The sequence below is a fragment of the Anas acuta genome, chromosome 5 (genome assembly GCF_963932015.1).
Source record: "Anas acuta chromosome 5, bAnaAcu1.1, whole genome shotgun sequence".
In the NCBI taxonomy this organism is placed as follows: domain Eukaryota; kingdom Metazoa; phylum Chordata; class Aves; order Anseriformes; family Anatidae; genus Anas; species Anas acuta.
This window is the reverse complement of record NC_088983.1, coordinates 13589551-13606031: the sequence shown is the minus strand read 5'-3', so window position 1 is coordinate 13606031 and position 16481 is coordinate 13589551. Positions and strand designations below refer to the sequence as shown.

Below are 16481 nucleotides of genomic sequence, written 5' to 3'. Positions count from 1 at the left end.
GGAAATTGCACAATCCCACCATGTTGTTCAATAAGTAGAAATATTGTCATTCTCTACCAGTCTTCAAGTAAAGTTTCTTATTCTATGTTCTCCTGACTCTAAGAATGGTTCTTACAATTCTTAAAAACAAAAGTAATGCAATGTCATCACGCTGAATTAATTTCTATGTCCTCTGCAATTTAAATGGCTGAACCACATCCAGTACACTGGCTAGGAAAAGTCACTCCTTAGCGAACCTGCCAAGTCTCAGTCCTATGCATTTATCTGTTATGAAGACAGAGGCATCTATAGACACTGATTTTTTTTCTCCAGTGTATGCACACAGACAATTTTACTATAGAGTGACTAATATCTCTGGATCATTAAAATATTTTTCAGTCAGTATATTTATAACTATAACTAAATTTCTGCATTAAATTATATTGAGTTGCTCCAGAAAGCAGCCTAGCAGTTTCATGACAGACAGAAATAAAAGGCAATGAAATTATGCTGATTTTTAAACATAATTTTCCAGTAGTTTAAGAAGAATAAGTTTTTCATTTAAAAAAGCCAGCAGGATCAGCAGGCAACTAAGTTCTGTTTTAGTTGAAAATCAGTGGGAGGGAATATAAAGCCTTTTTTTTTTTTTTTTTTTTTTTTTTGTAAACGGAACTGGAGCAGCAGCAAAGCTAACAAGTTGTAATCAGCCAAGATTTTTTTTAACATATCGCAAAAGAGGTACTTTTTAAAAATCCATAGCGCCCTAGTGCAATACTACATAGCACATTTGCTTCAAGTAGTTATTCTTGCAGTAGAAAGTATAAAGAAATAAATATCTCAGGGAAGATAGAAAATAGGATTGTTATAGCCATATGCAAGTATAATTTAGGTTGTTAGCTTATATTTGTAAAACCTTTAATAACCAACTACCTTATGGCGTACTCCTTCCAAAATTTAAAATAAAATAAAATAAAATAAAATAAAATAAAATAAAATAAAATAAAATAAAATAAAATAAAATAAAATATATCCTTCTGATGATATGTAAATACTCACCAGCCTAATGTCAGGAAAACAACCAAAAATCCTTCCAGCTCTCAGCTCAGCATTTCTCAGTAGCGTGGAAGTAGTGAAGTGGACTTTTCAGCTTACTACAAAGGTTAAAAAAACAGATCAATGGTAAACCAACTGTAAGAGAGAGCTCTGGAGAAATCATTACTAAAGATTGTCCTCCTAACCTCCCTTCCACAAATGCCTCCGCTGACTTTACTGGGCTTTGGATCACACCCAGAGTGATTTGTTTCCCATTGCTCTGTTAGCTGAAGAGACAAAATCTCTCGAACAGGCAAATCCTTGGTCACTAGGACTCTGAGGACTAATGCCAGTAGAGTAAACTATCCAGAAACTTGCTGTCTGCCAGGACACATCCAATGAATAGCTACGTTCAAGCAGATAGCAAAATTTTGTGCTGAACATTTGGTTCAATTTCCAAATGGTTTCAAGGGCCTACAGAACTTTATATTTTAAAGGAATTAGAAGCTACACTAACAAGCATCAGAAACTGAAAGGGTGGTTGTCATAGAGTAAGGCTTCAGGCTTTGCTGTTTGCCGGACTGTACAATCTTTGTAAAGACTTGGATTTTTATATGCTGTTTAAAAGGTTAACAAATCTGCTATGCTATAAATGAACACCTCTCCTGAAAAGACTTTGTCCCTTTCTATCACAACAATTTTAAAGTAATACATATATATATGTAAAACATCAGTATAAGGGGAAAGTTACATATACGGTCACAAAACAAATGGCTAGATATTTCTATGTGTATTTAAAATATATATTGGATGAAAACAAATTGTAGGATGAAACCTTTTCCTAACAGAGGAAGGTAAGAACCAGGAAAAATGAAAAGCCTTCATTGATATTTTATCAGTAAAATTAAAGGGCTAAAAAAACACAAATAAGTTACAAGATAATGAATAATTGTTTCAGTCTCTTTTATAAATCCCTTGGAAAACCTATTTATAAGGTTTAACTTTGGGTTATATTTCATATTACTTACAGCAGTATCCATGGTACAAAAGTGGGAGGTTCCTGAAAGATGCCCGATTTGCATACAGCAGCATGATACAAACACACTAAATGGTTGTCACATTCTGCTTCATTCCATTATTGGCAGTACTATGATATCACTGGTCAGATTCTGATCAAGACCAGAGTTTTAGCATCTCTGTCTCCTTCTGGAAAAACTGACCATCTTCTTGCACAACCTTCACATATCCAAAACTATTTGATCTAGATTATGCATTTCTGTTCAGGTCCTTCTGACCACACTTTTTGCTCTGTTCCCAAATTTGTCTGTGCTGAAATATGACCTGGCTTTTTGGGGCATCACCTGTACAGTTTAGAACACAATTTCTTTCTTAGGAAAAGCAAGATTATCAAAGATATCTATTGTTAAGTTTCAGTCGCAGAGAGGTCAAGAAGCAGACAGATGACCTCCAGATTTTGATGTTTAATTGACTGCAGCTGTTCTATAGTCTGGAGAATAATTGGCATGTAAAAGAGCATTAAACTATGGGTACTCTGACTCCCTCACCCTGACAATAGCATTTCACATCATTAAGGTGGAAGAATGACCTGCATGGCTGACCAAACCAAACCTCAGGTCACTTTAATAATTAAAAAGACAGGTAAGATCAATAACAGCAAACTGTAGCACTTCATAACACAATAGCTGGTAACATGTAGCATAAGTGGCAGTAATAACCCCATATTTATTAAGGGTTGGTGAGATTAGAAAGAACAAGAAAAAACAGAGTGAAGTGCAATTGCACACATTTGTTTTCCAGTCATCAATATTTAGCTTGTTATGGAATTTCAGTGACTCATTGATTGAATGTGTAGATGTGTAATCAGCACACAGATTTTATTTAAACATTGATCTTTCAGTCAAAAGCCCCATAGCCCATCTCCCTGAGAATTTCTGGCTTGTAAAGGCAAGGCAAGTAGTGCCATAACTACCGATAGACTGTGCTCTTTTCTATTCTGCTCACAGGTAATTACTCCACAGACATTGAGACTTCTTGCCAAGCAATGTATTGCCAGGATATCCAAAAGCAAAATGGGAATCTAGTACTCAAGTGGCAATAGTAGGTATGCCTCTACTTCTGAAAAACAAAACAAAACAAAACAAAACAAAAAAAAAAAAAAAAACAGTTCAAAACACAAAACCTTTTTCAGATTATTAACTACTGGACCTTTATTAGCTGTGAACCGCTTTTCTACTTCAAGTGTCATGCAGTCACCTGATCATGGACACAGTGATGTGTTCATAAAAAACTTACCAAAAATCAACTGGTCTTTCTTGATAATGTAAAAAATGCAGTCATCCTAATAGAATGGAAGGCATCTCTTATGACATAATTGGGTTTAAAAATAAATCCAAATTTAAAATCTCTTAAGGAAGTTTTTTTTTAATTTTAAAATGAAATAACTTATAAGTAATAAAAATGACTATACTGAAAATGTTTAGAAGATAGAAGATATTAAAAAATTTCTTCTTTTAAAATGTATTATAAATATCTTCTTCTAAAAAACAGAAGATATTAAAAGAGCAAACACAAATTTTACATTCCTGACATTTGGCTATTCAACGTATACATCCACTGGTTATGCATATCATTTCATCCACAACATTTGGCATAGATTCCACTACTGTGGTTATTCTGATTTAAACCATCTTCTCTCCTGTGCTTGTAGAAGGTAAGTCAGAATTGCGCTCAGCAATGCCAAGAAAGTAGAGTCACTAGGAGGGCCAGGAACCTGCTTGTTTTCGGCAAAGAATTCCACCTGTTACCCTGATCTTATATTCTGTGTTTAGCCTGCTGGAGTTGTCATGACAATAACCTCTTGCCATCAATTTAACCTTGGTTTTAAGTTGCTTGTTGTTGAGCAAAAAAAAAAAAAAAAAAAAAAATCATTGTAGGCCTGTAAATGATACCCCTCAAACTTTAGCCTTTGTTGGCTGACAGACCTCTTGAAACACAGAACACAGCAAAACTGCATCAAGATTAGAGAGCCGAAGTGGTGATAACTTTCAGCCTTATTATCTTAATAAACTTTCTGTACTTGATTAGGCTGGATAAAGAAGATATAGATCAGTCATGATAGCTGGAAAACTACAGATAAGCTGGTCATCCTTTCAAGATAAAAATGCCCATCTGTTCTAAGATTGTAATCAAGAACCCTGTGCTGATATTTAGTCTATTCTTACATGGCCTCTAGCTAATTAAATACTAAGATGAAATCCACTGTTAATGCTTTTTCTTTTCATTTAACTCACTTTATTGTATCTCGTCCCTGCCCTGAAAATATCACAGCATACTAAAAACCTTATGGAAGGTTACAAAAGCCACTTACACCTCATCGTCTCATACAGTGGAAGGGCTAACGCATAGCAAGGTTTATAACTCACTGTTCTTCAGTGAGAACAAGAAATATGTCTGTACTGCAAATCCAAATTCAGGGGAATTCATACTTCAGAGGGTTGTATCTAACATACAAAATTTTATCTTTTTTTTATTTTTTTTTTCTAGTACTGCTCTTAATATTCCCAATGTGGATTCTTTTCTGTTTTACTTTGTAGGGCTTTGCTTTAGAAATATAGGGGTTGGAGGTTTTGTTTGTTTATTTGCAAAGTTGTAAAAGACAGATTAGCATTACATTACTCATCCAGGAGTGCGAATGAATAAGAGTTAGGACTGAAAAGGACTAGGTGTGGAGGTGATTCTCTGCCAACCTTCTCTACGTTGCACAGATATATTTGAACGGATTATGGAAAAGGACCATAATCCAACCTTTCCTGAGGTTGCTGGTAGTACAGTATTGCTGACCCTCAGTTCTTCTGTCACAGGGTTACTTCTGAATACAGCTGGATATATAATTATTTCCCTGTTATTCTCTTAGAATACAAATTGTATAAATTTTATAATTGATTATCTAAAGTGACTTCTAAACTTGAAGCACACAAAGCTGTTTATAGTCTATGTACCTGTGGTGGTTTTATTCATCTGGGCAGCAGAGCTCCACAACTGCTCTCTCACTCCCCCTCCTCAAAGGGAAAGAGGGAGAAAATACAATAAAAAGCGCTCAAGAGCTGAGATAAGGACAGGGAGATCACTCAACAACAATCATCCAGGTCAAAACAGACTCAGCATTGGGAGATTAATGTCATTTATTGTCTATTAATAACAAGCTAAAACTGTGAGAAACTAAAAGCAAACTAAAAACACCTCTTTCCCCCACCCCCCCATCCATCTTCTTCCACCTCCTTCCCCGAGCAGTGCTGGAGATCAGAGAATGGGGGCTGCGGTTATTCCCTAATGCTTCATCTCCGCTGCTCCTTCAGGGTCACTCTCAGCCACTGTTCCATGTGGGGTCCCTCCCATGGAATGCCATCCTTCCCAAACTGATCCTGCAGGGGCTACCCACAGGCAGCAGCTCCTCAAGAACTGCTCCCACATGGCTCCGCACCATGGGGTCCATCCCCCAGGAGCAAACTGCTCCAGCACAGGTTCCACACAGGCAGCTGCTCCCCCCAGACCCCCTGCTCCTGCGTGGGCTCCTCTCCACAGGCTGCAGCTCTGGCCTGGGGCCTGCTCCTGCGGGGGCTCTCCATGGGCCACAGCCTCCTCCAGGCCACATGCACCTGCTCCACCAGGGGCTCCTCCACGGGCTGCAGCATGGAGATCGGCTCCGTGTGGGACCCATAGGCTGCAGGGGAACAGCCTGCTCCATCAGGGGCCTTTCTTTGGGCCGCAGAGGAACGTGTGCTGCATGACTACAGCACCTCCTGCCCTCCTTTTGCACTTACCTTGGGGTCTGCGAGGCTGGTTCTCACTCCTCTCTCTCCCAGCGCTGTTGTGCAGAAGTTTTTGTTTTGTTTTGTTTTGTTTCCCCTTTCTTAAATCTTCTCTCAGAGGTGCCAACAACACCACTTACTGGCTTGGCTCCAGCTAGTGGCCAGTTCCTTTGGAGCCAGCTGAAATTAGCCCTTATCTAACACGGGGCAGCTTCTGGATTCTTCTCACAGAGGTCACCCCTGTGGCCCCCTACTACTAAAACCTTGCCACATAAATTCAATACAGTACCTCTATTTGATCTGTTGGTATCTATGTTGTGTGTTGAACTCAGAAATATTATGAGGTATATATTTATTATATAAAATATTATGAATTTTTCTCTTTACAGTCTATATTCATGCAAGAGCTCAGTGTTACCTGTTTAACCATCTATTAATAGATCACTACAGGCCCACATTTTTAACCTTAAAATATTTGGTCGACATGTCAGTTCCATGTTCCAATAAAGAGATTAAAACCTCATTTTTTCTGTAAGAGAAAACTGAAATTGAAACATGTATTCTATATCACTTACATTGTTTACTTATGTTGTCACTACTACCTCTGCTGCTAGTACAAATTCCACTTCATTGTATGCTACCATCTATTTCTGGATTACCCTCTGATTTTGCTGTCTGATGGTTTTGTCAAGGCTACCCTGAGTGATCAAGCACCTCTGGTCTTGTACATGTAATGTTCTGGCTCTTCTAGTTTCTCTGTTGCAAACATAATGTTTATTAATTCCTCTCTTCAAAATTACACTGAGACCTTAAGCATTTGCTCCACAAGGTTTGTTTCAACCACTAATGTCATCATGAACAAATTTTATATCCATTTTATCACCCCCACATTACAGTTGTTTATCAGGTCACACTTTCAAACAGCTGTCTCTACCATGTATTCCAACTTAACTTCTAGCTGTGCTTAACTACACGATTTCTCTCTCTCTCTTTCTCAGTTCCTGTGGCCTTTATTTATCTTAGCCCCTGCTATGCCAGGTGTTCTCCCCACATTAGTTCCAGACCTTCTAGGCATACATGTTTCTGTGTCCCCATCATCCTTTCAGGAGGAGAAATAAAAAGGGAAAAAAAAAAAAAAAAGCAATTTCCATGCAAGCCTTTGTACCCTATTTTATCTTAGCCCTACAGGCAAGCAGACTTCTAATATAGCTTTAGGAGCTTCTTGCATGCACCTTCTCTCAAGAACTTCTCCTGCTCCCTCAGCAGTGAACCCAAGCCCAAGATAAGCCTGCCTGCTTTGTTCACTCCTGATTTCCCCCACTGTGTATTTTCTTTCACGCTTCTTTTCTTCTTGTACCAATTTTACTTCTAATTTTAATCCACTGTCTCAAACCCACCAACAAATTTCACACACTTCAGATTAATTCATTAGTATCTGTGCAAGCATACTAACATAAATTTATCTTAAAACATCAGAACTGTCTACATAATAGAAACCTTAGACATTTATGAGTTCTAATACAGCATTTATTATCACATCATTCATGAGGTTTATCTTGACAGAAAAAAAGAATGAAGTAATGACCATACATCATTGTAAATTGCTGTGGTTTGGTAGAGCTAGATTTTATAAGTATCATGAAGTACACATGGAAACAGAAGATTCTGGCAGAATATGGCAATATTTCAAGTGCATAAAAGATGATTAGCAAATTGCACTGCCAGTTGTGTTCAGTTGCCACTGAGCAACTTAGTTGATTTCAGGCAGTGGGTTTTAGGTCAGATATCAGAGCACAGAAGACAATGGGACCAGCTATTTCTATTTCTTTGTATATTGAATCACTCTCATTGTTGTTCTGGGATCAGTGTAGAAATATTCCTCCATGGACTTTTCTTCTGCAGAGATCAAAGTCCATCCCTTCTTTCCTAAACATGCTCACAGACAGCTCTTTTCCATTGCCTGACAAAAGCCATCACTGGCACCAGTGCCAAGCATTTGTGAGTAATCCTGTCTGCAGATACCCAATGTACAAATTCATACTTCTGCTTTTTATAAACACTGCTTCAGCTACACCATATGAGCACAAGAAATTAGTTTCAGTGTAAGAGTGGGTGTTGTTCAGTTGGGCATACATTCACCAAATTTTTTGAAGATTAGATTTAACTTCATCTTTACTTTTCTAACATTTTTCTTGAGGAGCGTGGTGGACAGAGGGAAGACAGAGTGGGGACAAATTGTTCTCAACCTACAATTAGGACCCACAGGAAAAAAATAGGCTGTCCTATGTAACTTAATATTTGCTTCCCACAAATAAATTCAAATGCACTGGAAAGATGCAGATGACATGCCACTTTCATTCATCTTAAGGTGTCAAGTCAGACAACTCCATGCCTGCTGATGAAACTTTTATCTCACAAACAGCCTCTCTATTATTTCTTGAATGTCTTAGTCTGATTTATTTTTTAATGCAGATTCTTCTTGGGTGTCTTTTGTTCGTTTGTGGGCTTTTTTATCACAGCCTACCCTTAGTGTGAATAGTTTCTACAGAAACTGTAGTTTCTACAGAATGCCTTCTTCTTGCAATCTTTATACGTATGCTTTCTTTGCAAAGGTCTAAAGCAATTCTGGGTGCTTTAGTAAAAGTAGCAAGCAAGACTCCAGTCTCAAAAAGCTTTCAACTTCATAGGACAGATGATAAAATGAAAAATTGTACTGGCAATAAGACCGAACTGACTAGAGAAAGACCACAGCAAAAGCATTGCCATTTCAGTAAAGTACCTAGTTACATACTTATCTGTGAGCATAAGCTCCAGTGTTTTGACACACATGTTGTTCAGCTATTCAGTTCAGACATGCAACTTTTAGACACTAGCATGGATCCTTTACTAAGCAGTCACAGAAATTTTAAAGGGTTTTGGAGAATTCTCTTCACCAAGAGAACTGGTGATAGAAATTGAGTGTAAACACTGATCTCTTGATTTCTCTCATCTAATTTCAATTTTGCAATGCTGGAGTTTAATAATATGTCTGTCTAGATTTCTCTGTAACAGGTGAGAGAGAGGGGCGGTTCAGAGGGAAATTCATCATCTTGTAAGGCCGCATGTGCAGAGATTGTTTAAATGAATCACCTTTTAGAGCTTATAGGCTCTCCGCTGATTTTAAAAAAAAAGCTCAGAAGATATCTAACTTTTCACTGCTAAAGTAATCCTTTATGTATGACTCATATGATACGTGCACATCTTCTAGAACCTAAGGAAAGTACACTGACACCTGTCCTGAAACTTCATTCTGTCTATCCCCACACAATTCACTAGAAGTTTTTCTGCTAATAGCCTCAACTCTAGTTAGAAATAATAGGAAAAGAACAAACATTCTCAAAAGCTATTTGCATATACAAATTAACAGTACAAATTTTTCTTTCAAGACTTGCACACAAAGAAGGACATTATTATTCTTATTGAATGATGGTGCTGTGGGTTAATATTTACTATAACTATATGTGTTAGTTTTCATTCACGTGGTGTCAAATTGTTACTCCTTGTAATGCTCTAAGTGATGGGCACTGTGAAAGTGTGCTGCTCCTTGAATGAGTGCACAAGGCACACGAAGGGCACATCACCTGAATGATCTGATGATATCAAGGTCCACCTCCTGCCTGGGTCCCATTGGCTCTGGGAGAGCTTCTGAGGATATTCCCATCAACTGTAAACAGAACAAGGTCATGTACAGGGTATGCAAAGCAGAGGAATCCTTGCACAAAGAATACAGTCCCTCTTTAGGTTTTAGAAAAACAGATTACTTTTAAATGATGAAATAGCAAAATCGTGGCTAATGAAAGAAAAATAGAGTAATGTAGGAATATGAGATACAAGGCACAGAGACACTTGCAAAGAATGAGGTGTCAGGCCTGGTATTACAAGGACAATACAGAGGGCAAGTAGAAAGACATTACAATAGACAAGTGTAAGCCATAAGGGTGTTTTTAGATACCAGAATGTAGAAGCTAATCAAAGGTTTTTTCTTACCAGAGCAGACTTCAGCCCTGCCTAGTCTATTGTGCTACAGCTGTCAGTGCCCAACTGTAAGATGATTAAGTCCTTTATAATTTTAGCCACTGTGCACTTTTTTTTTTTTTTGACAGAAGGTAAAATTTCTTCCTGACCATTGCTGGTACTATAATCAGTTTATGTCCTCAAACTTATGATTTGATTATACTTATTATCTTGGCTTTCGTAGCTATAAAAATGTTATTAGTGATCATAAAAGTATCTGCCCCTTTTTACTCAAGTCAAATTATTTTACTTGGCTACCTCCTGTGGCAATGTAGTAAGCAGGTCAAATATATAGTGCATATCCAAGCTTGTGCAAAACTTTATGGTCCACAAATGAGGCTTAAAATTTTACAAATCTCATGAGAGCAAGGCTTCCAGTGATTTGATAAGCAGTTCCTGCTCATTTGAGGATTATTAAGGTAGTGCAAGAATGTTTCATGATGCTGTAGTTATTTCACTGTCAGGTTTGGGTGAAACCTTGAGATACTGAGGTAGGTCATGTGTTTGTTTAAACTACTGGAGGGTAAATCCCCCCACCCCCCAAAAAAAATCAAACTATCCTCAAGCAACTTTGATAACACTCTTCATTTTACAAGCCTGCAGATATAAAGGCATGTTGTAGTTGTGGGCAAACGCTGCTCCTGACAATGCATGGGGTGAACTCACTGACTTGGGCCACTGTGGGTGTCAGACTAGGCACCCCAAACCTGAATTTCACTGGCACTTGCAGCCCTCCTGGCTATAGAAATTTCTGCAGAGCTACAGGAAGTGTCTCCCATTTGGACTGAGAAAAAAAATAAAACCTGACAGAGGAACTGAAATATCAAAACAAGACTTCTATGGGGCGACTGAGAAGGTATCCTCCTGGCATGCCCGAGCCCCAGCTGAGGCTGCACAGGGGCTGGCAGGGAAGGGTTAAACAAAGCGACAGAGGAGAATTAATGGTCAGTGTCAGAAGCATCCAAGAGGCCAACACCCCGCTGGGCATAAACTTGACCTTGCACCAACCCCGGCTGCTGTTGAGCCCTGGGAGTCACGGCCGGGTCTGAGGCGAAGTAAGGCGACCCGGGGGCGCCAAGCTGCTGTGGCAGTGACCTCCGGCTATGATGGATCGACCGGCATCTCTGCACGCTCCACTAGGGCTGTGGTCGCCGGTGAAAGATGTATTGATTACACATTAGTCTGTGAGGACAGGCTGGCATCGCTGGCTCCGGAGCAACACAGACCTACTCTCACACGTTATTAGGTTTGGCATAACTTTAAGAGGACACAAAAGATGGTTTTATTTTACCTGGCAGCCATGACATTCACTGATATAAAGGATATAATCACAGAAACTGAGTAAGATATTAATGTGGAATTTTGTACAATAACTCTGGGAGCTCCAGGCTGGAAATATATACGCTGCTTTCTAACATGTCACCATTTAATTTAGCATCTGAAACACTCTATCCATGCATATTTTCTCAATTTCTGTCAGCTGAAACTCTGAAATAAGGGAATTAAAAAATTCTGAGTACAGTGACCAAAAATACCAGAAAGAAACAAGATTTTTAACTGCTAGTTAACTTTGCCTTATGTTTATGCAAAACAAGAGGGTTTTTTGAATTAAAAAAAAAAAAATGCATGGACAAAAGGAGCTTAATTATCCCTTTTCTGTAATGTTTATTGTGACTCTGCTTTATTTACATATTTCCTTTCAATTATGAAGCCATTAGTTAAGAAAAACTTGTTAAGCATCTACAGAATTGAATGTGGGTGAATGTTAACAATGACAGTCTTCTGCATACTTGCTGAGTTCCAGAAAAAAAAAAAAATGTGGGTTTGGAAATAAAATATATGATCTCTGTTCCAAATCATAACTCCCTTGGCATCAATTTAGGTCTTAATATCAGCCTGAACTCCTACATGATTTTAGAGAAACACCATTTAGGTGAAAAATCATTTAAGAAATTGCCATCATTATTTCAGAATAGCAACAAACATCATTCATGCTGTTTACTTTATCACTCAGTACTCTGTGCGGCTTGTCAGTGCTGGCCAAGGCAAGGAAAACATTTAGTTAAAGAAAGAGAAAAGTCAATTTTTGAAACTTTGTAAAGGCACACAAACAGCACAGATGCCTGTAGAGCTTCTGGTCGTGGCTGGTCAAACTGTGGCTCTTGGGCTGCACCCACCTGTGAGAGGTTGGAATGCATGTCCTGTGCCTCCATAGCACCACACTCAACAGCCCACTGCTCTAGCCAGGGCAGAACAACATGTGTGCCCCGCCTTGTCTCACCTTAAAAACACCTTCCCACAGCTAGAAGCTGGTTTCTAAGCTTACTGTGCTGGGAGACACAGATCTGGCTCCCAGCCATATGGGAAGTTTGGACTGCAGCCAACAGGGTCAGATCAGGCACCCTCAAATAAAGATCCTTACAGGGCACAGAATGAGCAGGGGTATCTTTTCTGCAGCTTATTTTTGTTCTGTTTCTCATGTGATATGATATGCAGGAACCATTTAGAGGAGGGCAAAATAATGCAAGTTAGATAAAAAATATTCTGATCAGATTCTGTTCTACCTTACAGTCACTCACAGTGATTTAGTGAAAACAGCAAATAAAGAACCAGATTTGCAGAAAGTTTGAATTATAGCTAATTGTGTTAAGTTAATTTTGGTCTTATTGAGCCTGTAGCACATTTTATTGATTGTAAACAGAGTAAATTTAAAAGCTAAACCATAAAAGCCTCAAGTCTACAGAAAGAAACATGATATGTATGCTTACTAGCAGCAAAAATACTGTGCTAATGACACAGGGGCCTGAGATGGTATTGTTCAGAGATGGTGAGATGTTTGCTTTTGGCTGAATAACACATCTGAACTACATCATCAGCAAATGCTAAGAGAAATCTGGATTTGCTGGAAGGAGCATCCAGTTGTGTCTCATAAGGATCTAAGTCACAATAGCATTAGCATGAAGGAAAGGCTCCCCACACTCTGATCCTTCTCAGTGTGGGAGTTAATAACTGTAGCCTGTTCTTGAATAAGAAATCTCATGATTGACTCCAAGTTTCCTACATGTTTCAAAGCAACGATTCACTTAAAGGTTATTATTTATTCAAAACCCATTTTTGTTTTGTGCTTATGACATAACTCTAACACTACAAGGAGAAAGCTCATCTTCATCCTGATGATAACTTTTGCAGAGACTAAACTTGTGGGAACCCATCAATTTCAATAGGTAACCCAATCGGCACTGAATCTGATCATATGGAGTACACAGAGATGACAATTATATGACTGAGAATGAGCTAATCACATTCAGACTGCAACAGATAAACTGGCCTAATGGATCACAGGCTGATTTGAGAGCTATTGATAACATTGAGCATGCTACACTGTGCAAAATAAAAGGAAAGTAGGAATCACTTCTCCCAGTACATACAATAACTTTAATCCTTGTAAAACAGACACATTAAAGTGTTATCAACCACTTCTATTTAGGGCATTATATACCACATAAGTGGAATATATGCCAAAATTTCAAAAATAATAACAATGTCTGGCGACACTAATTTTTAATTTAAAAAATAATAATCACAATGGCTCTCAACAAAAAAAAAAAAGGGACTTATGCAAACATGGAAACTGACAATGTATTTTGTATAATATCTGGTTATGCACTAAACTTTTGTTTCATTCTTGTGTTGTGATCTACCACCTTGTTTCAGACAAATGGCACAAAAAATCTCATCTACTGGTGGAAATGTTATTTTTCTGAGACAAAGGAAAAGTTCCTCTTCTGAGGTCCAAGATTGTTGTACCACACACACAGCAACAATCTACCTAGGTCATTTCTCTTGTTGGTGGGAGAATGGAACATATTTGTGAATGCTTGCACTGAAGCAAAACAAATTGAAATGATACTGCAACGATCAAGCTAACAGCACCACAAAACTCAGATTTCAATGGAAGTTTCCCCTTGTAAAAATGGGAAACACATATGAAAGGCATAATATAAATGAGAACCTCCCCCAGCCTCCAAAAAGTAAATATACTACAGCAAGCAATAACAAACCAAGCCGATGTCTATCCCTCAATTCTACTGGAGCTCCAAAACAGGAAAAATAGTTCGATGTAAATTTCTCCGTGTGAATCAGAAACCATGCTAAAAATTGCCAATGTACAGAAATCAGCAAGCAGGCACTGACTTCAGTGTTCACACTGAGCCATGCTGAGAAGCACACAGTCTAACCCTGCACAACAGAGAAATTTCCCAGGTAGCATTTCCTGTTGTCTCACACATGGGACACGTGCAGGGTACCCATCTGAACATAAAATAGAAAATAAAATAAAATAAAATAAAATAAAATAAAATAAACACAACATGATCAATCCTAGCAAGCCAGTCTGAGCTCAAGAAAAATGAGGAAAAGATGCCTAGGGAAATTTGCATGTCCAACTACCAGATGCACTGAGCTGAAAATGAAATTCCCAGTGGAATTCTGCAAAGGCAAGCAAAGTGTGACCCATCTGCCCCCAGTTTGCAAGCATGACTTTGACCTGAATCAGAGCTGGTTAGATCTTTCTGCTGTCTGTATTTTTATAATGTTTTAAAGAAAACTCCTCAAGGCCTTAGATGTCAACAAACAGTCCAGATATTTAACAGGTTCTTCCACAATGTCTGTCATGCTAGATTGCAACATATGACAATTAGCCACAAATGGCCGTAATTAATATATATATAAGCACGCATTATAATATATATTTATATATAACCCAAGAACGAAATGCCCAAATGCCCAGTCTCCCACACCTTGTATCCACATTGTTACATTATCAAGTGATTTTAGGAATACATCAGAAGTACAGACTAATTAGGAATGAATACTTTTTTATTATGCTTTATTTATAAATTTGTTTATAATAATGTAGAAGTTTTAAACAAGTTCCTAGTCACAGGTGAAAAAGAAGCTCTGAGAGATGGAGGGGTTTTGGAGAGTGAACAAGTGAATTATGTCCATAGAGGACAGAGGCATACTGCCTTTAGTAATGCTGAGGGAACAGCAGTCAGAAATATTTTCAAACAAGACCATGCTCTCCATGGTACCAGGATGCTGAGACTGAGTCGAAATCAAGGCTAAAAATAAATAAAATAAATAAAATAAAATAAAATAAAAATACAACACAACTTTTTATTTTAATTTTTTCTTGACAAATAACTACGCAGTGTGAGGAAACTTCTATTTGCAGGTTACAAACATAAAAGTTTCTGTTAGAGTACAACCGAGAGCTCCGTATTTAACTCCTTCAGATGTTAAGTGTTGTTCTCATCCTTTAAAATATAAATGTCAGTAGCTAACCTGAAGGCTATCTATAAATCAAACCTGCACTGTATAAAAACTGTTACTTGTGTCCTAATGGGTCAACCAGAAGAGATGCCCTCTCTAAAAGAGCTGGATACCATATTCCCCTTTCATTGATCGAGGTTTCAACTCTGGGTGCTTGAGTTTATGACAAAAGAGTTCACAACACTGCTGGCAGGAAGTCGATAGTTTGATAGATACCCTTTGCAGTTGGTCCTGTCTCTAGCACTTTAACCATGCTTTCACTCTGACAGTTATTACTGCTGCAATAAATTCTTCAGTAAAACAAATAGGCTCTCTGAAAATGTATTAGCCCAGGCACACTATTTTACTTAATATAACTACAAGTCTTAAACAGGTAACTGCCACAGTAAATAGGCCAATATATTTAGAAAGAACTGTGTGTGTGTGCTTACAGTAAGTTACCTAAAGTTCTCTTCAGATCAGGTTGCACGGTATTTATTACACCTTCAGGTTATACTTTTAAAATTCACAAAGTAACTGACAGTAGCAAACGCTTTAAAAATATATTTTATATAATGCTGTAAGAATTCTCCCACAGCTTTCAAAATTGCATGGGTGAATTCGAAGCCTACAGTGTCCCCTAGACCCTTCTGTGCTGTTGAAATATAGTCTGCATTTTACTCTTGTTTGACCTTAATTTCTGCTTATCTCACAGGAAATCTCAATGCTATTACCATTTTCGTACAGAATGTTTAATAGTGAATAGCAGCAGGTTCTGTCTGAATTGGGTGGTGAAACAGATTGGGTCAGGAAGGCCTCACTGGGGTCCATCAGAAGCAGAAATTCACTGGCATACTCTGTTTAGTAATGTTACACCATCTCGTTTAGCAATGTTAGTCCCAAAGAAAATTTCTGTACAGTTTGGAATCCAGTTCTCATCAGGTCATTGCATAGGTTCATCCAAATTGTTTTGTGCATTTCCATTAACAATGAGCAAAATGAGAGAGTTTTCTTTACTGTATTTTTGGTTTTCTTCTATGTTGTCAGGTTTCATGTTTTTCTGTGTGCATTAATTAGGCGTTTTCACTAGACATGAGGACAAGATTAATATCAAAGGTAAATTATTAACTTCTATCCATATTCACTTCACCTACCCCACTTTCACAGAGAAACTGTCTACATACAGAACCCTTCAGCACTCCTTTCTACATCCAGAGACTTTGTGTCACTTAGGCAAGATGTCTTGAGACATCTATCCTTCAAGATTAAATGCAT

The 16481-nt window shown here is 38.0% G+C and overlaps 2 long non-coding RNA genes across 3 annotated transcripts in view; one reads left to right on the top strand and one right to left on the bottom strand.

The window, feature by feature from the left end:
- LOC137856914 (uncharacterized) overlaps nt 1-16481 on the top strand; it is a 68065-nt gene that overhangs the window by 10099 nt on the left and 41485 nt on the right. The window lies entirely within an intron of this gene.
- LOC137856913 (uncharacterized) overlaps nt 1-16481 on the bottom strand; it is a 61806-nt gene that overhangs the window by 21266 nt on the left and 24059 nt on the right. For both annotated transcript variants that reach the window (XR_011096870.1, XR_011096869.1), the window contains exons 2-3: nt 9461-9543; nt 1036-1130 (exon numbers count right to left, since the gene is read on the bottom strand). This is a non-coding gene — a long non-coding RNA (uncharacterized lncRNA). The remainder of the gene's footprint in view (nt 1-1035; nt 1131-9460; nt 9544-16481) is intronic.